Below are 27,120 nucleotides of genomic sequence, written 5' to 3' on the forward strand. Positions count from 1 at the left end.
ACCTAAATAAATTGGGCGTAATAGAAAGAGACCGGACTCCCTTTGAGGCCTTGTGCATTAGTAAAACTGAATGTCCACGTGCCGTTAAAATAATGGCTAGGAGTTACAGATGCCCTGGGAGATTGCACAAAATGCTATCACACCCCCTCCCCCCCCACACATTGTTGGTAATGTGGTGGTGACATGGGCTCCATGTTACACATGTGGTGGTCCTGCCCACTGCTGGTGCCGTTTTGGGAAGTCATATTTCAGCTTCGTGTAAAATCACAGGCATGGACTTCACTGTAGCATCTGAATTAGCCATATTATCAACATTCCCATGTTCACCAAAAAAGGTTGGTAATGCTTCCTAATCACTGCGACCCAGTGTATAATACCCAGACACTGGAAATCTTCCACTCTGCCCAGTATTAGGGAATAAGTGACTGAACTGAATTAAATTATTCCTATGGAAGAGCTCACAGCAAGTATCCAAGAAAAATATTCTAAATTCACAGCAACGTGGTACATCTAGATTGACTTCTTAAACGCTCATATTTTGAGATCATACTTGTGACACATGACTCATAACCCTGATGGATGTGCTATGGAGAAGCTGGCATGCCCGGTCAAACTGGATTCCCCTCTTCTTTACGACTCCTTGTTCTTTCCCCTTTTTCTTACTGTAGCTGACTTGACTTTTCTTTTCTCATTGTACCCGTTTTGTGGGTTTTTGCTTACGAGATGAGATAGACTGGTCCGCACAATCTTAATTTAGCAAAGCTAAAATCTTCCTTTGTGCCTATTGTATCCAAATTTGTACTGTATTGTGTTCTTGTATACATGTATGCATATTTTTGTATTGCCTGAATGGAATTTATGCAAGTACCTTTCATTTTTATCTTATGAAAAACGTTTAATTAAAAAAAAAAAAAAAAAAAAAAAAAAAAAAAAAAAACTTAGCAGCATACATACACAAATTCTTTAATGACAGGTACACTTTACAAGATCTGTGTCCATTGAAACTGCTCCTGCAGGTTAGTCTGGCTGCAACATCCTTTATGCACCACTCTAAATTTACATGCACTGGTTAGGCAACACAGCCTATAATATACATTCATGAATGTTCCAACAAATTCTCAGTACTGTTCACCCTGCGGGTGTTTAAATTATGCCTGCTCCCAACCGTCCCCTGAATCATACGTTCTCAATTAAGGTTCCTATAGAGGTTGCTAAGGGGTCCTTGAACGTTTGGCTGAATGACCTCCCATCTGATGGCGCCTACATAGTTCCCTACATGGTTCCAAGGCCAATGCTATTCAGCAGATCCAGTGGTATGACACTAATTAGGGTTTTAAGTGGTCTGTAAGGTTACCATTTAGACCACCACCGAGGAAGGGCATTTGTCCCCACTGTCTCCCCGATAAATTGTTTTCAGGGGTTCCCCAAGACCTGAAAATATTTTAAGGTCTCCTTTGGAGTAAAAGAGGCTGCTATAAATATGTTGTAAGTAGCTTGCCAGACACAAAAAAAAAATAAAAAGAGATCCATTATGCTAGCAAAATGTCCTCTGGTACCTTGGGTCATTTTTGCAATTACAAGGTCTCAGGTTGGCATGGTCTTATATGAACATAGGGAAATCCATTCGTATTAACAAACAGGTATTAACCAAGCCACATATGAAAAATCTGTAGATACTTTTCCATCAGCAAATGCAGAACAGCTTCAAATTCATCTTCTTACAACAATAGCCACTACAATATCCTCTCAAAAATTACCATAGAGATGTTTTCATCAAATCCAACACACACACTCCTATCCTAGAGACTGTCTAGTAGTTGGCATGGTTTCTTCACACCACCCTACTAGAAGTCTCTAGAGACAAGTCAGATTACATCTGCAAAGATAAAACGCACAAGGGAATAAGCGCTGAAAAATCTAATCCTTTCTCTGAATGCAGGAAGACATAACACCCTTGACCACAACATCAGCTCTTGTTTTACACAACCTGACAGGGAGAAACAAGAGGTAGATGATGGTCCTCTATAGATCTATGAGGGAGTGGGCGATTCGCTAAGGAGTAGTTTAATTGTGTTCCATTCTACAGAGCCTTGGAGCACACACCATTCACTGGCTTTATAATTTCTTTCACTTAACAGTATTGCTTGAAGGGGACTTCCAGCACAATGTATTGCAAGGATAAGTCAAGGACGTAGGCATTTCAAAAAAAGATTTATGGTTACTGCATAGTGAAAATACGTTTGCAGAAAAATCGGTGCACCATTTAAAGAGCAAAAACATAGTTTTTCCCTGTGTCCTTGTGAGTATTGACCATTTCATTAGTGTGCGGACAATAGGCAGGTCAAAACTAACCCTGGTGGAGTATATTTCATGCAAGCGAATAGATGCACACGGAGCTAAAATCATTACTGCCATTAACATCTATTAAATGGAATAAACAAAATGTTTTGCAGTTTCCCAATAAAAGCAAAAAAAAAAGCCAAATAAGCAAAACAGAAAAGAATAGACAGGAAAATTGTTCAATATTAGAAAGCTGAAATCCCAGTTACAGGAAAAATCTATTTGCATGCCAGTACACCAGCCTGTGTCACAAAAGAAAGTAAAACAAATTTGAAGATAAAAAAGGTGTATAAAAAGAGGGCAATATTTCATTATTAAAATAAACCTAGTAGATGTACTATGCTGGTGGCATCAAGACAGACATTTTAAACGTTCAAAACTGACCTTAGAAGAACAATTTAAAGAACTTGTGTAAAAAGAAGTTTACCTCTGCACATAGTATAAAATAATATCCACAGCTTGTGCCTATAGGGACCATTTTTTTCTGGGAGCTGTCATGGTTTTTTCCCCACATCATGACAGTTATAAATAAGAACCCATGAGAAATTCTATATTATCTCAAAAATAAAAAAATCAGTTAAAAAAATAAAAAAACCACCCACACTTACTCATATAAAATGTGCTAAATAACAAACAATAACCGTGCCGCGCTTTTCTAAAACACAAATCGTGACATGAAAATAGTGGCGTTAAAATAATCCCAATGTGAACTAGGTAGTGAAAAAATGTAATAAACAATATGCACAATGACTATGAACGAACACAGTCCATCTCCACATCGTAGTCCTTTCAATTCAAAAGACTTGTAGTCAAAAATCTTCCTTTTTTCATATATAGTGCACCTCCACCAACAATGATACCAGTTGTGCTCTCACCTGAAATTTTTGACCCCACAACTAAGTTTGGTAAAAATTGGCTTGTGTCCTTTAGGTGGACATATATTGATGGTAGGACTTCTACCAAGATTCTCCTTCATTGTTGATTCAGCTCTTTCTTCTAACTCCTTCGCCTCCGCTCAGCACACATATATAAAATACATAGGCAAACCAATAGTGCTTTATCGTTTAAAAACTTTCATTTTATGAAAATATACAAGAGCCACTCACACGGTACAGGTGCTCCATTGCACCCAATATTGCACATAAAAAAGATATACAACGTAGCTGACACCCTCTGGCTGTGCAAGCTCTCTCCGGATTCCCCTTCGCGAACTCTCTCTGGAGTGGGTCAGCTGACTGCAAGCGTTGTGACATCATCAAGCCTCTCCCCTACGCATTACACCACTTACCCTGAAGTCACGTGACCTGTGACGCACCGCATCAGGTAGAGCCTTGTGACGTAATTTCCGGTCACGCTAAAACCAGCACAACTGATGTGAGAAACCATTTTGATTGGCTATGATATGCTTTTGATTCATTACCTTTGAGTGAATTTTTTACTTGAATAAAAGTGTTTACATTTTATCAAGTTGCACTATGATCTATTCCTATTATCTTTGATCATATACACCTTAATCCCACTGGATATCTGAGCGTATGTTCCCTTAACCTCCCTAGCGGTCTGATTATGTCCATATTTCTATGCTCAAAGCGGTACTTTTTTTGCATGGAAATATGTATTTTTTTTATTGTAGGCCTGTAATTTTTAGGGATAACTCACTGAAATCTGTCCGAACAAGAGTCTAGTAAACATCCCCGGTAGGTTACAATTTGAAACACGAAATCATAAATTATAATTTAATAAATAATCATAAAAAATAATATAATAAAAAATGTAATTCAATAATATAATCAAACCAAAAACACTGAAATTTGAAATACAGCGAAAAGTTCGCACATCACGGAGCAAAGTCGCAAAATCCTTTTCAGTGTCTGATGACAAATTTCCCCACGAATCATTATCGCTCAATTCTGTAAGTGGTTCTGATTTACCATCGCTGTTCTCTAGCTGGTCTAAAACCGATTTTGACCTAAAGGGACGCTTTTTGGATGCCATGGACATTTCTCAGTTTCCAGGCAGAAAGAACAGTAAAAATGCAGGCAGGGCACAGGAGAAGCACTAGGGACAAAATGTATGTGAAATGGTTTGATACAGTAATGTTTTACTAAGTGATTTTAGTGTATTTAGTGAGTCACTTTTTGCCATTTTCAAATTTCCCGCCGTTCTGTCCCCCGTACATCCCAACACTCGCAGGGGATGGAACCCAGAAGACATTGCCGGGGACACTGTAGGAGGGACATCGAGGGAACGCAGGACAAGGTAAGTGAACAGATCCCAGAGCAGTTCCGCATGGTAAGCCCGAGTGTAGCTCGGGGTTACCGCTTGTGGTACTGAAACTTTACCGCGAGCTACACTCGGGAATACCGCCAGGGAAGCTACAGGGCCAGAATGAATGAAGTAGCTACTAAGGAATGGCAGCGGATAAGCAGAATTTGATATCTGGCGATGGGAAACACCACAATATAGTCGGCACAGTGGAGCAATACATATTATTGTTCACTTCAATTCAGAGTAACATATAATTTGTTTAATGTGAGTGAATATTGTAGCACTTTTAATTTTTGGTTATACAAAAACGGTGTTGCACTATGATATGCTTTTGTTTTATTTTGCACGGACCTGGAGTTTAAAGTGGCATAATACGTGGAAGGAACACGTCACGGATCAGAAATTTGGAGACACATTTTCCTTATAAAGCATTTTTGGCCTATTATAACTTATAGGTCAATGGTCAAGGTGAGCAGGGAGTGGGACCACAATTCACGCACGGTGTTGATTATTGCTAGATGTTAACATGGATCCATCTTGCCTTGTATCAACAATTCAAGTTGGCGGTGGTGTAATGGTGTGGGGGATATTTTCTTGGCACTAGCAAGGTGTACCTAATAAATTGTTCGATGAGTGTATATAAAAAATAGTTTTTATATACACTCATAGTTTTAAACAGCACCATTGCCAACTATATACGTTCAATGTTATTGTTACACATTGGATCTTGGTTAAAATGGGCACATGCCTGCTATCATCACCATCCAGCAATATAGTAATGGAGGAGTGCCAACTAAATTATAAAAGACCTTCAAGAACTAAGAAAATCAAGACAAGTATAGAAATGTGAGCATATTGCTTTAGTTGTAGTCACGTATTTTTTTAGTACATGTGTGTTTGCTGGTCTTTTTTAAGATATATCTTATCCAGTGTAATGTAATTGATTTACAGTCACCCATGTAGTTTGGGACTATCATTTCTGAAAAATATTACATTACAGATTTATCTTAAACAGAATCTATATAGGTTTTTTATATTTGTAGCATGAGCTAACATTTTCAGAGTACAATCACCAAAACATACACAAAGATGCAATAGCTATACATATTTTCCGAAGATTAATATTCTGTAATGATACTGAAGCACATGCATTATTAAATAGTTGATATATTCCCATATTCCCAGTATCAAGTATCACGTAAGCTTTCTGAAAGTACAAGGACGGAACAGCAGGATGGAAGAAGTATAAGCAAGTACAGTACCAACCTTTTAGAATATGGACCAGAGCTTTTTAGGTTTTTATCCAGAGCACGGAGGCCAATACTGCGGCATCATTTTTTTTCTTTGACAGTAGTATTGTCACTTTCTCCTTTCTTTATTTCCCCTAAAGAAACAAATAATTGAGATGAAGTTCTATAAAAAGACTTTGAATTCATGAAATATCAGGAAAATGCAGTCATAATATTTGGTGCTATTATTTATAAGGCTCCAACATATTCTGCACAAATTACTAGGAACAAAATCAAGTACACAAATATTAACAACAGAATGTGCCAGAGACAAAACCCAAAAATGCATTTGATGGCATTATACAAAAAGGAACAAGAAATAAAGCAAAAGGCAAGCATGAAATGAGCTCTGCATAACCCAAAGTGAACATAGACTGTACTGCATCCTTGAGTGCTGGATCAATACGTTTAAACCTTAAAGAGTAGTCATTACTAGGGGACGCTGAAAGATGTCAAAAGAAGCAGTGATGGATTTGACACATACAGTTGGGTCCATATATATATTTGGACACAGGCAAAATGTTAGTTTTTTTCAGGTATTTACCAAAACATATTCAAGCTATAGTTATATAATGGATATGGGCTGAAATTGTACACGCTCAGGATTAATTTGAGGGTACGTACATCCAAATTGGAGGAAGGGTTTAGGAATTACAGCTCTTAAGAGTATCCATCACCCCTTTTTCAAGGGACCAAAAGTAATTGGACAATTGAATCAAAAGCGGTTTCATGGCCAGGTGTCGGCTACTCCATTATTTCATCAATTAAGCAGGTAAAAGGTCTGGAGTTGATTCTAAGTGTGGTATTTGCATTTGGAATCTATTGCTGTGAATTTACATCATGCGTTCAAAGGAGCTGTCCATGCAAGTGAAACAGGCCATTTTAGGGCTTCAGAATCTAAACGAATCCATCAGAAAAAAGCAGCAACATTAGGAGTGGCCAAATCAACAGTTTACTACATTTTGGAGGAAAAAGAATGCACTGGTGAGCTCAGCAACATAAAAAGGCATGGAAGTCCACAGAAAACAAGAGAGGTGGATGATCGCAGGATCCTCTCTATGGTAAAGAAAACCCCATTCACAACATCCAGACAAGTGATGGACACTCTCCAGGGAGGTGGGAGTATTTTTGTCAAAGTCTACAATCAAGAGAAGACTTCATGAGAGCAAATACAGAGGGTTCACCACAAGGTGCAAACAATTCATAAACCTGAAGAATAGAAAAGCCAGATTAGACTTTGACAAAAAACATCTAAAAAAGACAGACCAGTTCTGTAAAAGCATTCTGTGGAGGGATGAAACTAAGATTAATCTGTACCAGAATGACGGGAAGAAAAAAAAAAAAAAGTGTGGAGAAGGCTTGGAACAGCTCATGATCCAAAGCACACAACATCATCTGTAAACCATGGTGGAGGCAGTGTGATGGCATGGGCATGCATGGCTTCCAGTGGCACTGGGTCATTGGTGTTTATTGATGATGTGACAGAAGACAGAAGCAGCCGGATGAATTCTGCAGTGTTTAGAGATATAATGTCAGCTCAGATTCAGCCAAATGCAGCAAAAATGATTTCACAGTACAAATGGACAATGATCCAAAACACACTGCAAAAGCAACCCAAGAGCTTTTGAAGGAAAAGAAGTGGAATATTCTGCAATGGCCGAGTCAATCAACTGGTCTCAACCCAATTGAGAATGCAATTCACTTGCTGAAGGCCAAACTAAAGGCAAAAAGAAAGACCCACAAAGAACAACTGAAGACAGCAGCAGTTAGAGCCTGGCAAAGCATCAGAAAGGAGGAAACCCAGTCTTTGGTAATGTCCATGGGTTCCAGACTTCAGGCAATCATTGACAGTAAAGGATTCTCAACAAAATATTAAAAGTGAACATTTTATTTACAGTTGTGACCAAAATTATTCAACCCCCACTGAAATTGAGTGTTTTGGCCAGTTTGACATTGCTTTTGATCATTCAGTCATCTTGCTTACATTTACATTAAAGAGGCACTTGTAGGTCAGACAAATATAACATAACAGTTATAATGAAATAACCACAAATGTCTTTTCTGTGCTCACAGCATTATCAGTTTTATTCAACCCCCAAGTGACATTCAATCTTAGTACTTAGTACAGCATCCTTTTACAGTTATAACAGCTTTTAAACGTGAAGCATAGCTTGACACAAGTGTCTTGCAGCGATCTACGGGTATCTTCGCCCATTCTTCATGGGCAAAGGCCTCCAGTTCAGTCACATTCTTAGGCTTGCGCACTGCAACTGCTTTCTTTAAGTCCCACCAGAGGTTCTCAATCGGATTTAAGTCTGGTGACTGCGATGGCCACTCCAAAATGTTCCAGCCTTTCCTCTGCAACCATGCTCTAGTGGACTTGGAGGTATGCTTGGGATCATTGTCCTGTTGAAAGGTCCAACGTCTCCCAAGCCTCAGGTGTGTGACGGACTGCATCACGTTTCCATCCAATATCTCCTGGTACTGAAGAGAATTCATGGTACCTTGCACACGCTGAAGCTTCCCTGTACCTGCAGAAGCAAAACAGCCCCAAAGCATGATTGACCCTCCACCATGCTTCACAGTAGGCAAGGTGTTCTTTTCATCATAGGCCTTGTTCTTCCTCCTCCAAACATAGCGTTGATCCATGGGCCCAAACAGTTCTAATTTTGTTTCATCAGTCCACAGAACACTATCCCACAACTTTTGTGGTTTGTCCACATGGCTTTTGGCATACTGCAGTCGACTCTTCTTATTCTTTGGAGACAGCAAGGGGGTACGCCTGGGAGTTCTGGCACGGAGGCCTTCATTACGCAGTGTGCGTCTTATTGTCTGGGCTGAAACTTCTGTACCCACATCTGACAAATCTTTTCTCAGTTCCTCAGCAGTCACACGGGGACTTCTCTCCACTCTACGCTTCAGGTAGCGCACAGCAGTCGAAGTCAGCATCTTCTTTCTGCCACGACCAGGTAGCGTTTCAACAGTGCCCTTTGCCTTGAATTTGCGAATGATGCTTCCTAAGGTGTCTCTTGGTATGTTTAACATCTTTGCAATCTTCTTATAGCCATTGCCCTTCCTGTGAAGAGAAATCACCTCTTCTCTTGTCTTCCTGGACCATTCTCTTGCCTTCACCATGTTTGTAACCACACCAGTAAATGTCTAGAAGGAGCTGAGTATCACAGTCATTTTAAAGCTGCCTAATTGGTGCTTATTATGCTTGATTGCTGCTCGGTGACATCCACAGGTGTTTTCAATACCTGATGGAAAGCACCTGTATGAACCTCTGTTCTTCAGAGTGGTAGTCTTTAAGGGGTTGAATAATTGTGGCAATGAAGAAACCACATAAGAACCATTTACTACTGTATTACATAAACAATTGATGTCATTTTAGTTGCATTTGGGTAGTTACAACGTCCTTGTAGGATTTGATTCTGAATACAATTCCAAATGTACACTATAGTCCCTAAACCCCTTTACAGCATTGGGGGTTGAATAATTTTGGTCACAACTGTATGATTATATTCATTTGTCTAATTACATCTGAGCCCCTGAAAATGGAGGGACTTTGCATAAAAATGGTTGCAGTTCCTAAAATTTGTACTTTGATATTCATGTTCAACCACTTGAATTAAAGCTGAAAGTCTGCACTTCAAATTCATTTGGATAGTATAGTTTAATTTTAATTTATTCTGGTAGCAAACAGAGCCAAAAGTATGAAAATTGTGCCTGTGTCCGAATATATATGGACCGAACTGTACATTCTAGATTGTTTATGTACATACAGTGAGTATACAATAGAAATCACCCCCCTTTAAACTAGCCACATTTTGTTGCACTGCAGCCTGAAATGAAGACAGACACCAGTTTTTGTTTCATCCCGCTGTATTTACGCAGTGCAACTTATAACATTTAAGTGAAAGATATAACACCAACAGGTCATAAAAGAATTTTCTAAATTCAAAAAAGTCACAGAGTTGGAAAAAGGATCATCCCCTCCTAAAAATGACTTGTAAACTAAATTAGGTGTAGCTAATTACCTTGTCAATGGCACACAAAGCCACTTGACTTTCAGCTGTGGTCAATTTGATTAGCTCAGTATGAAAAGAGCTTTCCTGAAGCATTTTACTCCCTGATAGTGCCACTGAAGCAAACAACTATGGGTGACAAGGCACTGTTAAAAGATCTCCAGGATAAAATTGTGGACAGGCACAAGTCAGGAGATTTATACCAAAAAAAGTTGGATCAGGACATCGCTCCAAACTGGATGAAAGAGCCAGAAGGAAACTGGTCAGAGAGGCTACCAAGAGGCCTACAGCAACTCTGAAACAGTTGCAGGAATTTATGACAAAGAGTGGTCGTGTGCATGTGACAACAATATTACAAATTCTCCACAAATGTGGCCTCTATGGGAGGGTTGAGAAAAAAAAAAAAAAAAAGCCACTCATCAAAGAAAGGCCACATGCAGTCATGACTGAGCTTTGCACCTTGAAGATTCTGATTCCACATGGAAAAAAGTGTTATGGTTAGATGAGACTAAAATTGAATTATCTGGTCTCAACACTAAACGATGTGTGGTGGAAATCCTATACAGATCACCATCCAAATAACACCATTCCCACAGTAAAGCATGGAGGTGGTATTATCCTGTTATGTGGGTGTTTCTCTGCAGCAGGACTGGAGCACTTGTCAAGATAGAAGGAAAAATGGATGGGGCAACATACCAACAAAATCTTGAGGAAATTCTTCTTCCCTCTGCCAGATGGTAGGAGGAAGAAGGTTTACCTTCTAACATGACAATGACCCAAACCACACAGCAAAAATAACCACACAGTCATTGAAGGACAAAAGGTGAATGTACTTGCATGGCCTAATCAGAGCCCAAACTTAAACCCCATTGAAAATCTGTGGAATGACTCAATAAAGCAGTCCACAAATAGTCACCATCAAATTTAACTGAACTTGAGCAGTTCTCCAAAGAAGAGTGGGCAAATATTTCAGTCTGGATGTGCAAAGATAGTAGAGACATATCACAAAAGGCTAAAAGGTTGTAATTAAAGAAAAAAGATCAACAAAATATTTCCAACTCAGTGATTCTGTTAACAACAACAACAAGCGCTTGATGTAGGTGCATATTTATGAAGGCAAGCTTGTGTTCCTAAAGCTAGGAGAACTAGCCAACCAAGTCCCCCCCCAAAAGTCCTAACTGCTCATTTCCATCCAGGGGATCCAATCCCCCACTCCCCTGGCAGATGGAGCTCCCCTCCCCTACTCCAGCGGTAGACTGTCTTTCAGTGTCCTCTTGTCCAATGCATTGGTCTTGATTACATTAGAGGACCTTAGACCACCACAGCACAATGGAGAAGAGGGTGCAATGACTGGTCAAGGAGCATGGAAGATCAGATATGTAAAATGGTTTTATCTGGTCTCCTAGACATAAATGGGCAGTTAACCTTTGCAGTGCACGGGCAGCATTGCTGCAAGAGAGGACTTTTAGTTTTCACACGGTTCACCTTCAAAGACACCCAACAAACTGGACTTGAAATTGTATTCTATAAATGCCATCCTTACATGGGCCCGTGTCAATGAACTTTGGGCTTGGGCAAATGCACCCCAGTTTGAGATGTTTCTGCCTACATTTGACATTAGTTTGAGGTGCTTCACCAACAGATGAATCGGACCTACATTAGACCACCTCCTAATGCATCATCCTACTGCAAGCTGTGTTTGCATTCTTATTGAATTTTATAGGGAGAAAAGTCTGACCTGAACAAAAGCCTTTTGACACAGATCCTATAGCATAAAAATGGCATATAGTATTGATTTAACACCACACTTTCTTTCTCTTAACTATATCCAAACAAAGTAAACCACAAACTGCATACTGATCAGGCAACAATTTTGCATGGTAATAAAGAACAGCCTTCCCATGCCCTGACTGGTCAACAGTCTCCTCTAATACACTGCTTTCCTATGCTCCGATTTGCTAAACTCCTCATCAAGCCATCTAGTCTTTCAGTATAGAACCCAGAATGTTACTAAATTTACAGGAAAATGTATTTACGGTAGCCAATGAGATTCATAGATGCACTTTTATGAACATTGACAAACTTTGCCAAACAAATGCTGTTGATGTTGTCCCAGCAATTAAGAATTTTTACATAAAATCAAACTGCTCTGTGGTTGCTCTTACACCTTGCTGCTTATTTTTTTCAAAGCTCATCAATCACAGAATATAAAAAAGGTATTCTTATGTCTACAAGGGAGAAGGTGCCAAACAGAGCATGAAAAATACATGTTTCATTTGCAAGCACGCCAGGAGCTGTCAAACTGCTTGATTTCATTGTTTTTTTATAGCTTAAAATGCATCTAACATAAGAGGCATCCAGATTCCAGAACAAAGCTGCCTGTGCGACCTTAACCGAAGGCCAGTATTTAACAATACTTTACTAGTTAGGAATTGCTCATAAATTTATACATTTTTATATGGCGTTAAGAGATTCAAATATTTTATACTAGGGTATAAATAATTTTTACATCTTTGCTATGATGTTACTTTGGTTTTAGTAAATCCACTCCATTGTATACAGAGAGTGCAAAATCTGGGGCAGCTGTACATGGTAGCCAATCAGCTTCTAACTTCAGCTTGTTCAATTAACCCCTTCCCGCCAATGTCACACAAATATGGAGCCTCGCAGAACTGGGCTTTTTCCCGTGGGGCTGCATATTTGCGTACCTGTCTTAGTGCTGGGAGCGTGCTGCACAGCGCACTTCCAGCACAAAGTCCAGGGTGTCACTGAGAGCCCTAAGGATCGGGACTCCCCGATTCTGGGTCACATGATTGCTGTGATAGCCTCTGATTGGCTATCACAGTGATCAGTCACTGTGCAGCCTGCTCCCCTGGTTTTGTTTTTCTCTATGGAGGAGAGAGATACATTGTATCTCTCTCCTAGCATAGAGGGGAAAAAAAAGATTAATATTAAACAAAAGAAAAAAATACCTAGATCAAATGGCTTGATCTAGTTCAGTGCCAGGGTTAGTGTTTGGGTCAATGCCAGGGTCAAAGGTCAGGATTTAAATAAAAAAAATGGTGTCAGTGTGTTTTAGGTAAAAAAAAAAAAAAACAACTATTGTTTCTAGGCTGTACTGCAGGTACAAACAACAAATAACATCCACACATATGGTATCGCTGCGATCGCAAAGAGCTGGAAAATTTTGGGTTGTTCTTTGGTGGTAGGTTATGGTAGTAACAAGAAACACAGCTAAAATTAAACATTTTTTTTTTTTTTTTTTACTATTCTGGGCCAGTTTTCCTTTGAAAAAAAAACAAAGGTATAATCCACCTGGATGTACAAAGTAGTTGTGATGATATGTACGGTTTTACTAACATGTCAAAGTTGCAAGATTGTGCTTAGGTGTTAGGATTTGTTTTACCCTTAGGCATGAAGGGGTTAAGTTTTACCAAGAAATCCTGGAAACGGACTGGTTTTGGTGCAGAGCTGTACCAAATTTTACACTTTCCAATTTTAGTAAATCAACTCCTATGTGTGCTCAATAACCTAAATTAACACTGATTAAGATTCCAGAATGAATGTATATCTGAGAAAAGTTAATAAGGCTTCATGTGCATGGACATTTACACACACTTGAGTCTTGTAGCATAAAAATTTTCAGCGCTTACCTGCACTCAGGGAGCAGAGGTGTGACGTACAGCCATCCATAAAGGTAGTAGCTGTACATGGCCAATGGGTTTTGCATGCTATATATGCTCATACACGGGATAAAACACCAATGCAGAAGCCATCAGCGTTCACATGCAGCCAGCCATGTACAGTCGATTATATCCATGGGCTGCTGCAAATGGCACTGCAACTTTCCTGCAGTCGGAAATTTTACACTACAAAAAAACTTAAAGTGGTTGTAAAGGATGAAGGTTTTTTTACCTTCATACATTCTATGCATGAAGGAAAAAACCTGTGTGCAGCAGCCCCCTCAATACATACCTGAGCCTCATCGCGATCCAGCGATGTGAACGACAGCCTCGGCTGTCCCGGGTCTCTGCCACCTCATTGGCTGAGACAGCAAGCGGGAACCATTGGCACAGCCAGTCAGCCAATGAGGAGAGAGAGTGGTGGGACCAAGCCGCAGCTCCGTGTGTGAATGGATACACAGAGCAGCGGGTGCCCCCATAGCAAGCTGCTTGCTGTGGGGGCACCTAACAGGAGGAAGGAGCCAGGAGAGCCTGCAGGGGGAAGAGGAGGATCCAGACTGCTGTGTGCAAAACCACTGCACAGCAGGTAAGTATAGACAATGAACCTTTAGAATCGCTTTAGAAGCGTATAAACATCCATGTGGCCTAATAATTGCCAATTAGGTTTCATTGACTTATTTAACTGTAACTGGGAAATGCTGGTTCTATGGTTACTACTCATAGCATTTTGGAGACTACATAGCAATTGGTCATATTCTGCAGCCACGAATACACAATTGTTTCTACTTTTGGCAACTGCTAGAGCCAGTATAACCAAATTTTAATAGCCAAAATTCAAGGAACAACAAAGGAACGCCACAGTTGATGCAGATATTGCTCCTTACTCACAAAAGTTATGGTAGGGCAATGTTCTACTTATCAGCTGGTTAGTCATAGAAAAAGAAACCCCCAAAAAAATGGCACAAGTCAGTTATGCTTCAAAAAATAATTCATGTCTACACAGAAAACGTTTGGCTTCACAGAACGTCACTAACTTAGTTGAAGCCACTATTATATACCATATGTAACATTTTTTTTCCCCTCTCTCTCTCTCTCTCTCTCTCTCTCTCTCTCTCAAATATTCAAGAAGAAATGTAAATTAGGAAATAAAACAACGGTGTGTGTTTCCATTTTCACCCATAAAGAAACAGCATGGCAGCATTTATAAAAATAAATTTAGTACCATTTATTTTACTACTATTAATGATTTATGTTTCAGCATCTTCTGTAGCACCATATAACAGAACAAGTATAACAAGGTTGGTCATATATAGTATGCAAGGTTCCCTATACAAACAAAGTATTATTTGACCCTTAGTTTTTCTAAGCACATTCAAAAGCTGATTGAATCACTTATGCTGGCCATAGAAGGTACGTTTAATCGGCCGAATTGTCGGTCGATAAACGAAAAATCGGTCGTTGCTGCCACCAATGCTTACGAAAAACGCCTGTTTTTCGTAGATTTTCCAGCATGACGGACAAAAAAAATGAGAAGTACTGTGAAAATCGGCCGACAACATTTCCTCACTAACGGTGTGATTATCGGCAGATTATTTGTTCGGCTGACAATTCGGCCGAGAAACATCCCGTCTATGGCCTGCATAAGCCTAGATCCACACTAGAATACGGTGCGGGAAACCCATTGTCCGTGCAAGTTACCCACACTGCATTCAAAATTGCACTGCCCTTGCGATCTGCAGCGGGTGTCAGGGCAATCTTAACATACCCCAATCACAGGTCGCAAACATAGTTTGCCTGCATTGGATCACGATACAAAATGGCCACGGCAAACTGAGCCAGAAGTTAACCCCCCCCCCGCAGCCCTCTGGGACACTTTACAAGTCCCAGCCTGGTCACAAAGCACACTGCATTTTGCGTATGAGCAGTAGGAAACCGTCTGTGAAGCCGCAAGACTTCACCGCCATTTTCCCTTAGTCAAGATGGTGGCGCCAGCACCCAATATCCAACTGAATAATCGGCTCGGGGTGAGGACAGTGCTGGGTAAAGTGCCCTAATATTAAAAGTCACCAGCTAGAGTATTTGTAGCTGCTGACTTTTAATTTTTGGGAGGGGGGGCCGGAACGCCTCTTTAACCATTTCCCTCCCAGCCTATGGCCAGATGGTGGCCGGCAAAATCCTTCAGTGTTCCGGGTGGACGCCATATGGCGTCCTCCAGGGCATGCGCAGTTTGCGTGCCTGCTGAGCTGCGCAGCGGCGTGATCTGTCACCAGCCGTGTACCTCGGACACGGCCGATGACAGATCTGAGTACTGGCCCCGTTGCCGGTACCCTGTGACCAATCACAGCAGGTCACATGACAGTTGTATACAATGGATGGCTTCATTCATGCCATCCATAGCATACTAGTGTGCCTAGCTGTAAATGCTCACAGCGATCACATGCACAAGCTGGGCCAATCACAGCCCAGCTGTGTCATGTGATTAGCCATGGCCAAATCACAGCCAAGCACAAAAAAAAAAAAGCCCTGCATGAATCATGAATCGATGTCATTCAGGTAAATGCTTGCTTATAGCAAAGTAATTCTTTGCTATAAGCAAATTGTGTAAAAAAAAAAAAAAGAAAGAAAAAAAAATACTGATCACTTCCCAAAAGTAGTACAATGTTACTACCACCACCATGCCATTTATATGATGACGCTGTACTGCACTGGTGACAGTATGTTAAAAAAATATATATATATATATATATATATATATATATATATATATATATATATATATATATATATAATATATAGTGAAAATAATTTTTTTAATTTTACCAAAAATTCGGACAAAAAAAAACACAACTTCAAAAAACTCGCCATTCCTCTTATCAAGTACATTGGACTGTCTACTTTGCAATAATGGGTCATTTGGGGGATATCAGTACTGTGCTGACATTCTTGGACCTCAAGAAATTAGATTGGCTGTCAGTACTTCAGGATTGATCAATATTCAGATCTATACCATAGTTTGTGAACTCTATAAAACTTTCCTACAAACTAAAAAATACATCCTAATTTGGGTAATTTTCACCAAATACATGTAGTAGAATACGTTTGGCCTAAATTTATGAAGAACAATTATTTATTTGCAAACTTTTATAACAGAAACAAAGAAAATTTTTTTCTAAATTTTCGGTGTTTTTTTGTTAATTTAGCAAAAAATAAAAACCCCAGCGGTGATTAAATACCACCAAAAGAAAGCTCTAGTTGTGTGAAGAAAATGATAAAATTTTAGTTTGGGTACAGTGTTGTATGACCGCGCAATTGTCATTCAAAGTGTGAGAGCGCTGAAGCCTGAAAAATGGCCTGGGCAAGAAGGGGGTAAAAGTGCCTGGTATGGAAATGGTTAATCTTTTGATACCTACCCAAGTTCCCGTTTAAGCTGGTGCCATGACCCCTTCCCCAGGTTTCATGTTTCAGGGAGACTTCTCTCTCTTACAGCATCCTATGGAGTGACCCTGCATGCAGGGACTAGATTTGTGTCTCCTTACCAGGGGCGGACTGACCATTTGGAAACTTGGCAACTGCCCGAGGGCCCGGGGTCAGTAGGGGGCCCCATGAGATGCCCCTGGTACCTTTTTCATAGGCTTTTTTGAGCTTGGGCAAGGACACAGGGGCCCCATGATCCCCTATTGCCCAGGGGCCCCATGAGTTGTCAGTTCGCCCCTGCTCCTTACACTGTATGTATCAATAGACAATCACACAGTCCTGCTGTCTAGGATGGCAAGACACTCCCCTACTTCTCCTCCTCCCTCCCCCCTTCAAACATACTGGCTCCAGACTGCACTGTCCACTGTTAACTCTTCCTATGAAGACTGAATGTTCAGGGAAGCAGAACTGAGAGAGCAGGAGCCAGCAGCATTAAAAAGTTGTAAACTGCAACTAGTGTGGTTAAAAAAAAAAAAAAAGCACAACAATGGTTTACTGAGCAACATTTTATTGTGCTCATCGAGTGAGCTAAAAAGGAGGATTTATTACTACTTTAATAGCTGGTTAAAACATTGTTTTTTTCATTGCTCTGAGTTATATATTATGGAGGTTGGCACTATATTATAAAGAAATGGGGGGTGCATTAATATGCAAGCAATCATACTATATACATTTTATATACTGCAAAATAGTATATATTTATTATATAGTATATATTATACATAAATGATATATACACACACACACTACTTTAGTCTACCCTGCATTCCTCCTTCAACAAAAATTGTAAGAATGTAATTAGGAACTATTTCAATTAATGGTCACTATGACAAAAACAGTCATTTACAGAGTTCAACCACAAAATACCTACATATAAAAACCCTTACCTGGCAAAGATAAAAGGCTTGTACCTGTCCCACTAACAGCGTAACCAACATCCAGACTTGTATAGAGAATTCCAGTAAGAATCTTTAATAATGAAGCATTATTTACTATCAGAAGTCTCCAGCATGGCTTTTCCTGCAAAGGAGGGGTTATGCGAGGATGCGAGCAAGTACCACGCTGAGCAGGGCTGCCAGCCAAACATATACTCACAAATGATTGCGCTAGTCTCACACTGGAGACAGAGATAACATGGAAAAAGGTGCTGGGCTGCAGATGGAAGTGCTCACACGTCATCAAGGTTTTAACAACGCATCAATTCAAGATGCTTTTCTACAAACGCTCACTGATTTATATGTTAATTGGTTTCAAGCATGTAAAATTAATAAGACATAAGACACTACTTTATAAAGAGATGCTTGGGCCCCACTATTAATACCATTTGCTTCAGGACAGCCATATGCGACTTGAACGATACAATCTGAATATCTGTAGTAAAGTATAGACGTTAATTAACAAGCAACAAAACCACCCACACAAAAACTGGTAGGATATCTGTGTGGCTAAAAAAAAAAAAAAAAAAAAAAAAAAAAAAAAAAAAAAAGAAGAAGAAGAAAGCAATCTTCTGACATAGAAAAAAAAAAATCAAACCTGGGAGACATTTAAACAAGTATATAAAAAGGATAACTAAGTTGAAGAATAAAAATGTAATATGTTGCAGCCTACCACTACTTATGCAGGCCATAGATTGGTCGAAAATCGGCCGATTTGTCGGCCGAAAATAAAATCGGCCGATTTTCGGATCGTTAGTGGGCGATTTGGTCGGCCGTTTTTCGGGATTTTGGCCGTTTTTTTTTTTTTTTGGTAAAGTTGGAAAAAAATCTGCGCATGAGCAGTGACCTGCAAGAGGAAGACAAGAAGAGGAGGAAGAGGAGGAGGAAGAGGAAGAGGAGGAGGAAGAGGAAGAGGAGGAGGAAGAGGAAGAGGAGGAGGAAGAGGAAGAGGAAGAGGAGGAGGAAGAGGAAGAGGAGGAGGAAGAGGAGGAGGAAGAGGAAGAGGAGGAGGAAGAGGAAGAGGAGGAGGAAGAGGAAGAGGAAGAGGAAGAGGAAGAGGAAGAGGAAGAGGAAGAGGAAGAGGAAGAGGAAGAGGAGGAGGAAGAGGAAGAGGAAGAAGAGGAGGAGGAAGAGGAAGAGGAAGAAGAGGAGGAGGAGGAGGAGGAGGAGGAGGAGGAAGAGGAAGAGGAAGAGGAAGAGGAAGAGGAAGAGGAAGAGGAAGAGGAAGAGGAAGAGGAAGAAGAGGAAGAGGAAGAGGAGGAGGAGGAGGAAGAGGAGGAAGAGGAGGAAGAGGAAGAGGAGGATGAGGATGAAGAAGAGGATGAGGATGAAGAAGAGGATGAGGATGAAGAAGAGGACGAGGATGAAGAAGAGGACGAGGATGAAGAAGAGGACGAGGATGAAGAAGAGGACGAGGATGAAGAAGAGGACGAGGATGAAGAAGAGGACGAGGATGAAGAAGAGGACGAGGATGAAGAAGAGGACGAGGATGAAGAAGAGGACGAGGATGAAGAAGAGGACGAGGATGAAGAAGAGGACGAGGATGAAGAAGAGGACGAGGATGAAGAAGAGGACGAGGATGAAGAAGAGGACGAGGATGAAGAAGAGGACGAGGACGAGGAAGAAGACGAGGAAGAAGACGAGGAAGAAGACGAGGAAGAAGACGAGGAAGAAGACGAGGAAGAAGACGAAGAAGAAGACGAAGAAGAAGACGAAGAAGAAGACGAAGACGAAGAAGAAGACGAAGAGGATGAGGATGAAGAAGAGGATGAGGATGAAGAAGAGGATGAAGAAGAGGATGAGGATGAAGAAGAGGATGAGGATGAAGAAGAAGAAGAGGATGAGGATGAAGAAGAAGAAGAAGAAGAAGAAGAAGAAGTAGGATGAAAATAAGAAGAATTCCAGTCCAGCAAAAAGTGTCTCTGCAGAGAGCTCCGCTATTTCTGACAGTTCTCTGACAGTTCCTTGACATTTACAGCGGTTGAAACATTGTATCTATTTGTTTCCGAATAAAAACATCTGTATCCTAAATGGAAACAAATAGATACAATGTTTCAACCGCTGTAGATGTGAAGGAACTGTCAGAAATAGCGGAGCTCTCTGCAGGGACACTTTTTGCCGGCTGTAGAAGGGATGAAAATCGGCCGTTTTTTTTTTTACCATTGGTGGTAACGTCGGCCACTTGAACGACCGATTGTTCGTTTTTTTAAAAGAAAAGTCGGCCGATTTTCGACCCATCTATGGCCTGCATTAGATGTGGTGACTGAATTCTTTATCAGGCCAAGTATATTTTATGCAAGTACAGAAAGATACAGTGCCTGTTGACCTTGATAGAATTCCAATGCCTTGGTACCGTCTTGTGCCCCAAACCAAATCAAACCATGTTGCCAACTTTTGCAGCTATCTTCTGTGAATTACAAATCACCTATATATTGCAGGAAAAGAGGTGGTGTTTGAAGAGAAGCCTTGGGTGACTTCCAGGGGCGGACTGACAAGTCTAGGGGCCCCCGGGCAATAAAGGATCATGGGGCCCCTGTGTCCTTGCCCAAACTCAAAAAAACCTATGAAAAAGCTACCAGGGGCATCTCATGGGGCCCCCTACTGACCCCTGGCCCTCAGGCAGTGTCGAGTTTCCAAATGGTCAGTCCGCAACTGGTGACTACACTGCTCCTCTGTGATAAAGTGGAGTAAGTGCTGTCACCCTGGGCCAGAAAATGAATTCTTGCAAAACAAAACAAACCATTAATGCAGCCATTGTGTTTTCATTAAGGCCCCTTTCACACGATCGGTCCACTTGAGTTTGCCAGGTTTGTCAGTTTTTCAGCGGGACACAATAGGCCCTTCCATTCACCTCTATGGAATAACAGAAGTAAACAGACCTTCCTAATCATGTCCAATCAACTGAATTTCCCACAGGTGGACAATCAAGTTATGGAAACATCTCAAGGATGATCAGTGGGAACAGGATGCACCAGAGCTCAATTTGGAGTGTCATGGCAAAGTCTGTGAATACTTATGTATATGTGGTTTTTTTTTTTCTTTTTATTTTATTTTTAATAAATTAAAAAGATTTCAAAATGAACTTTTTTCACGTTGTCATTATGAGGTATTGTTTGTAGAATGTTGAGGGAAAAAAATGAATTGGATCCATTTTGGAATAAGGCTGTAACATAAAATGTGGCAAAAGCGCTGTGAATACTTTCTGGATGCACTATATATATATTATTATTTATTATACAGGATTTACATAGCATCACCAGTTTGCACCAAAAATGATGCATGTACCATTTCTTGAATGCACTACCATCAGCTAGGTAATTCAACACAGAGAGGTTTGCAGTGCACCTTGTCTGCTCTACTCCATAGAATAAGCACACACCATCACCTGAGTCCATAGGATGCCAGAGAGTGGTGGGAGAGTGCCTGCCTGCCTGTCTGACTACCCTCTATTATCAATGTCCACCTTTACCATTTAATAGCTTCTTTATCGCCAGTGATAGAATCTATAACATTGTGTTCTGCTGGAGCAGAAGGTAAAGCCCATCATATTTTTTTTCACATAATCAACCATGACAGCTGAAACTTTCTCCCACATATGCTCTGAAAGATAACAGAATATAAACTGGTACCTAAAAGAAAAAAAAAACGCCAAGGCAGAACAGTGCACTAACAGATGATATTTCAACTAGTTTTGATAGTCAATATATACCTAAAATCAGTTAAACATTATAGCACTGAAAGTTAATGTCCGGCATAAAAGTCAACTGTCTCAGGAAAGCTGTAAAAAAGTAACATAGGGTAACAATCAAAACATTTTTGGCAGAGTTAACTTAAAGCAGAACGTAGCCTAATAATACAGGTAAGGGGGGAAGAAAAAAAAAAAAAAAAACAAAAAAAACACAAATTTATCTGCACAGTGGCTAAGTGATTAGCACTTCCGCCTGGCAGTACTAGGGTCATTGGTTCGAATCCCAGCCACGGCACCACCTGCCTGGAGTTTGCATTTTCTCCCTGTGCCTGCGTGGGTTTACTCCAGTTTCCTCCCACACTCAAAAGACATGCTGGTAGGTTGATTGGCTCCTGTCTAAATTGTCCCTAGTATGTGTATGTACAGGGGCGAACTGACAACTCATGGGGCCCCCGGGCAATAGGGGATCATGGGGCCCGTGTCCTTGCCCAAACTCAAAAAAGCCTATGAAAAAGGTACCAGGGGCATCTCATGGGGCCCCCTACTGACCCCGGGCAGTGCCCGAGTTTCCAAATGGTCAGTCCGCCCTTGTGTATGTATGAATGTGAGTTAGGGACATTAGATTGTATGCCCCTTGAGGGTTAGGGACTGATGTGAATGTACAATATATATGTAAAGTGCTGCGTAAATGGACGGCGCTATATAAGTACCTGAAATAAATCTGCACAGCAACTCCCATCTTTGTCCCCTTTAGCAAGCTGCCTCTTCTGGGTGCAGACAGCTGGCTGCCAATAACATGCCACATTCTCCCTCTGGCTGCTCTGTGTGCCTAGTCCTACAACCTCCTGGGAGATGTGACATGGAGGCTGCAAGACCAGGGACACCTCACTCAGTTCTAGGATCTTAGATTTAGGATCCTCAAGTTTCCTTGGATCCCTCAACACTTTTCTGTGTTTTTATGTAGAGCTTTTAAACATAGAATTGGCTGCAGAATAGCAGTTCCCCCAATTCCTATGCACGGTCCATTTTAACCATTTCCTAATTGTAACTGTGAATTTAGTTAATATTAAAGCAACATCGTTAAACATCGTATTTTTTTTAGCTAAGTTACCGACCATGAATGGTGATAGTGACTATCGTTAAATGATTTAAATGGCTAATAACAGTTATGTATTTATAGAATATTGTAATTCATTCAGTAGTCTCTCGGAATACCATATAAAAAACACAAACTTCCAAAGTAAAAGATGTTTATAAGACAATCACCTTCTCAATCCGTATGTTCTGGATGAACAGGCAAAAGAAGCTCAATGAGACATAAAAGTCAGATGATCAGCTCAGGAACATCAGGAAACTGTAAAAAGGAAGTCTTGAAATGAACCAGCCTGAGTCAGCAGTATTTGTTGGTCTGGACAACAGATGTCAGACAGGAGCAGTGTTATTCAAGCAAACAGCAACTAAGACAGCACACCAGCACAGAGATGCCGAAACATATAATCAACTTACAAGCGTAAATAAAATACATTGTATCCCTAGGCAATCCCCTGTGTTATCGCTCTGCATAATAGATGTGTAAATTAAACAGAACGGAAAGAAAAACAGAGCACTGGCCTGTGAGGAAAGGAATGGTGGATCAGCTATGGCTGATTTGATTATAAAAAGGTGCTAGCTCCAGGGCTGTCATCCTTATTCTTGCTTCACTATTGACCTAAGACAGACATACACAAATGATGTCTAAACTTCTGTCCTGCTTGTTTCAGGGCAGTGACTAACTAGACACAGAAGCCACTTGGGGATGATGATCTCAGCACCATCACCTTTCTTGGCCATGTGTTCCAGTTTCCACCTGCCCCCCTACATTCCCATGTCAAACTGGTGGACCTCCAGCTGTTGCCAAACTACAAATCCCATGAAGATTGACAGTTACAAGCATGACTCCCAAAGGCAGAGGCATGATGGGACTTGTAGTTTGCAACAGCTGGAGGGCCGCCAGTTTGACACCCATGATGTAGATCATCACTATGATGAGCAAATTTACTGCCCAGTAGAAATGAGCAGGAGGTTGGAAACGGTGGCCAAGTTTCAGCAGGAAGGGTCAGAAAGTCCCAGAGGTTTTGCCCAGTATTCAGCCATAACAGCAAGCTTTTGTGGTCCGTTGAGGTGGCAACCCTAGTTATAACCTGTGACGGGAGTGACTTTTGGGGGGTGGGGGGACCCCTGTATCATCTTCCAAAATTCTTATGTTTAACTCACCCTGTGCCTGTTAAGGAGTACAAGGTGTGAATGGAATGGGAATGTATATTGTGTATTGGTGTGTTGTCCTTTGTTCTCTGCCAAGTGGCTGTCTATTGTCCTCTGCCATGTGCTGCAGCCCATTGTTCTGTGTCTTGGTTGGGTGGGGGGGGTGTTTCCTGTAGCCCTTCCCACTCATGGGGCAGGCTGATGTGTTTCCTGTAGCCCTTCCCACTGATGGGGCGGGCTGATGATGTGTTTCCTGTTCCTGGTTGTGTTTCCCCGCCCTGTGTATATATCTTGTGTTTTGTGTAAAAATAAAGCTGTTGACTTCCTGTCTTAAGAAGAGTCTGGTGCGGTCTTACTTTCCTGCATGATCAGCGGGTGGTGTCCGGGGATTTGTGTTCGGACAGGGAAGCTGGAATATAACGGAAGTACCCGATTGTGGTCTGGGGTCCGGTTCCGTTAAATAACCCGTCAATTTTTTGGCCATCTGTGTCCCATTGGAGAGATTTACCTTCACTTTCAGTCCCATAACCAGAACAGGATTTAAGTGGAAATCTCTACAAATTAAAAGGAATCCTTTGGGGACCCATGTCATCAGAACTCCATTCTCCTCTATTACTTTTCTGGGGACAACACAACAATTGCGATTTTCTTTTACTTTAAATAATAATGGTAAAACAGGACAAATAGGGAGGGTGAATCTCCCTAATGGAGGCACAGACATCAATAAAAGTCTGACAGGTATTTTAATCCATCTTTACTCTATAATTAAAGGCAAAACTTGTTTTTTTTAGTTTTGGATACTTATATGCATTGCATTTTACCATGTGTTACCACATCGCACGTATGTCTGAAAGGGACCTTCTTTGCTGTGCTTTCTGGCTCAAATCACTCACAAAATGTCACCCTGCACATGGCTGACTATATATCAGTGTTTACTAATGATACAACCGATATATACATGTAGAACTGCTTCCAACATGAAGAGCTTATTGATCATCAAGGCTCCATGGACACTGGACGTTTTAATGACACTGGTAACATTAGCTGTGTAAAGTCACTTGAGTGACTTTAAAAAAAAAACAAAACATGACTTTTTCAGCATTTTTGCATTAGAGTTTAGCCGCCTTTTTTCAGCGTTAGAGCATTTTTAGATAAAAAACTTCTCTAGAAACCCACTAGTTCTGGATTTTTTTTCCGGTCAAAAAAATGCTGGATTTTTTTCCCAGTCAAAAAATGCTGGTTATATTCTATGTGTGCATGGATACATAGTAACATGCTATAGCAGGCCTTGAAATTTGGCGAGTGGAAATTATGGTGGGGGTGAGTGTGTCCCCCAGGGGCATATTTGCCATGAGGCAAACAAGGCATTTGCCTTGGGCGGCACTTTTTATGGAGGTGGCGCAGCGGCAACGCTGCCCCCCCCCCTCTTTCCCACAGAAGGGACACTTAGTACAGGGGCGGGCTGCGGTGTCTTACCTGGGTCCGTGACTCCATGTCCCAGTCCCACGTCGATCCGGTCCACGAGGTGCTGCTGGAGGAGGGGTAGGGAGGTTGTCAGTGGATCCGGAGTCTTCATTTCCCTGGATCGTGATGTGTGGGCGGGATGACATGCCGCCCCTCTCATCTTGCCACACCCTAGGGATCACTCAACAGCCTATGGCAGCTTGTCCCTCCCTCTGCAAGCTCCGTCTCCTCAGGAAAGGAGGCAGAGCTTGAAGAGGAGGAGCCGAGCAGCAGAACGAAAATCAAAGTGAGGGATCAGCCAGCGCAAGTGAAGAGGAGAAGGAAGAGAGCTGACCGGTAAGTGTCTGTGCTGTGCCGTGCAGATGGTGCTGCTGCTGCAGCCAGGTATGCTGGCTGTGGATGGGAGAGGGAGGGATCATGCCCAGGCTGGAGCAGGGGTCAGCAAGGTAAGTATCATTGGTGTCAGTGGGAGGAATAGTGCCCCATCATTGGTGTCACGGATACCAATGATGGGGCACTATTCCTCCCACTAACACCAATAATGGGGCACGATTTCCCCCCCACTGTCACCAACATTGGGGCACTATTCCTCCCCCGATGGTGTCAGTGTGTACACACACACACAGACATGTACACACACGCACAGAGACACATATACATACACATACAGACACATGTATACACACACAGGCACATACAGACATGCATACACACAGATACATGTACATACACAGAAATACACACGCACAGACACCTGTGTACACACACACACACACATGTACATACATACACAGACACATGTACATCATTGGTGTCAGTGTGTGTGGTGGAGGAAAAGTGTCAGTGGGGGAGGGGGGGATAGTGCCCCAACGTTGGTGACAGTGGGGGGGAAATCGTGCCCCATTATTGGTGTCGGGGGGGGGGGGGAATAGTGACCCATCATTGGTGTCGGGGGGGGGGGGGAATAGTGAACCATAGTTGGGGTCAGTTGGGGGGGGGAATAGTGCCCCATCGTTGGTGTCAGTGGGGGGAGGAATAGTGCCCCAACGGCGGGGCACTTTTCCTCCCCCCCCCCCCCCCCGACACCAACGATGGGGTACTATTCCTCCCCCCCCCCCCCCCGACACCAATGATGGGGCACTATCCCCCCCTCCCCCACTGACACTTTTCCTCCACCACACACACTGACACCAATGATGTACATGTGTCTGTGTATGTATGTACATGTGTGTGTGTGTGTACACAGGTGTCTGTGCGTGTGTATTTCTGTCTATGTACATGTATCTGTGTGTATGCATGTCTGTATGTGCCTGTGTGTGTATACATGTGTCTGTATCTGTATGTATATGTGTCTCTGTGCGTCTGTGTACATGTCTGTGTGTGTGTACACAGGTGTCTGTTTGTTGGTGGCGAGTAACTCTTAAGGCCTGGCTAGTAGCTCTGGACTTGAATTTTTAAGCCCTGTGCTATAGAGTTTACTGGCTGTAGAGAAAAAAAAAAAAAAAAACAAAAACAAAAAACAAACACCACCACCTCGCCAGAAGCCAAAAACAGCAGCTGTAAAAGTGTCCAGTACGCATGAGGACTAAAGGATAAGTTTACCTTCCATAACATATTACACCCCGAATATGGGGGTAACATGGTATGAATGCACCGACCCCCCGCTCCACCGCTTTGACAACTAGCGAGGGATCTTTGTCCCCCTTGCTAGCT

At 41.6% G+C, this 27,120-nt stretch overlaps 1 protein-coding gene across 6 annotated transcripts in view; it reads right to left on the bottom strand.

The window, feature by feature from the left end:
• Nucleotides 1–27,120, bottom strand: part of WDFY3 (WD repeat and FYVE domain containing 3) — a 363,148-nt gene that overhangs the window by 293,334 nt on the left and 42,694 nt on the right. For 4 of the 6 annotated variants that reach the window (XM_089670541.1, XM_089670539.1, XM_089670535.1 and 1 more), the window contains exon 2: nucleotides 5,875–5,992. The exons of 1 other annotated variant lie outside the window; for it this stretch is intronic. The gene's annotated coding sequence lies outside the window, so the exon portion shown is untranslated. The remainder of the gene's footprint in view (nucleotides 1–5,874; nucleotides 5,993–27,120) is intronic. One more of the 6 variants, XM_089670536.1, reaches the window with a different exon arrangement.

The sequence above is a fragment of the Staurois parvus genome, unplaced genomic scaffold (assembly GCF_062004578.1).
Source record: "Staurois parvus isolate SC_StPar_1 unplaced genomic scaffold, SC_StPar_1.0 ptg000091l, whole genome shotgun sequence".
In the NCBI taxonomy this organism is placed as follows: Eukaryota; Metazoa; Chordata; class Amphibia; order Anura; family Ranidae; genus Staurois; species Staurois parvus.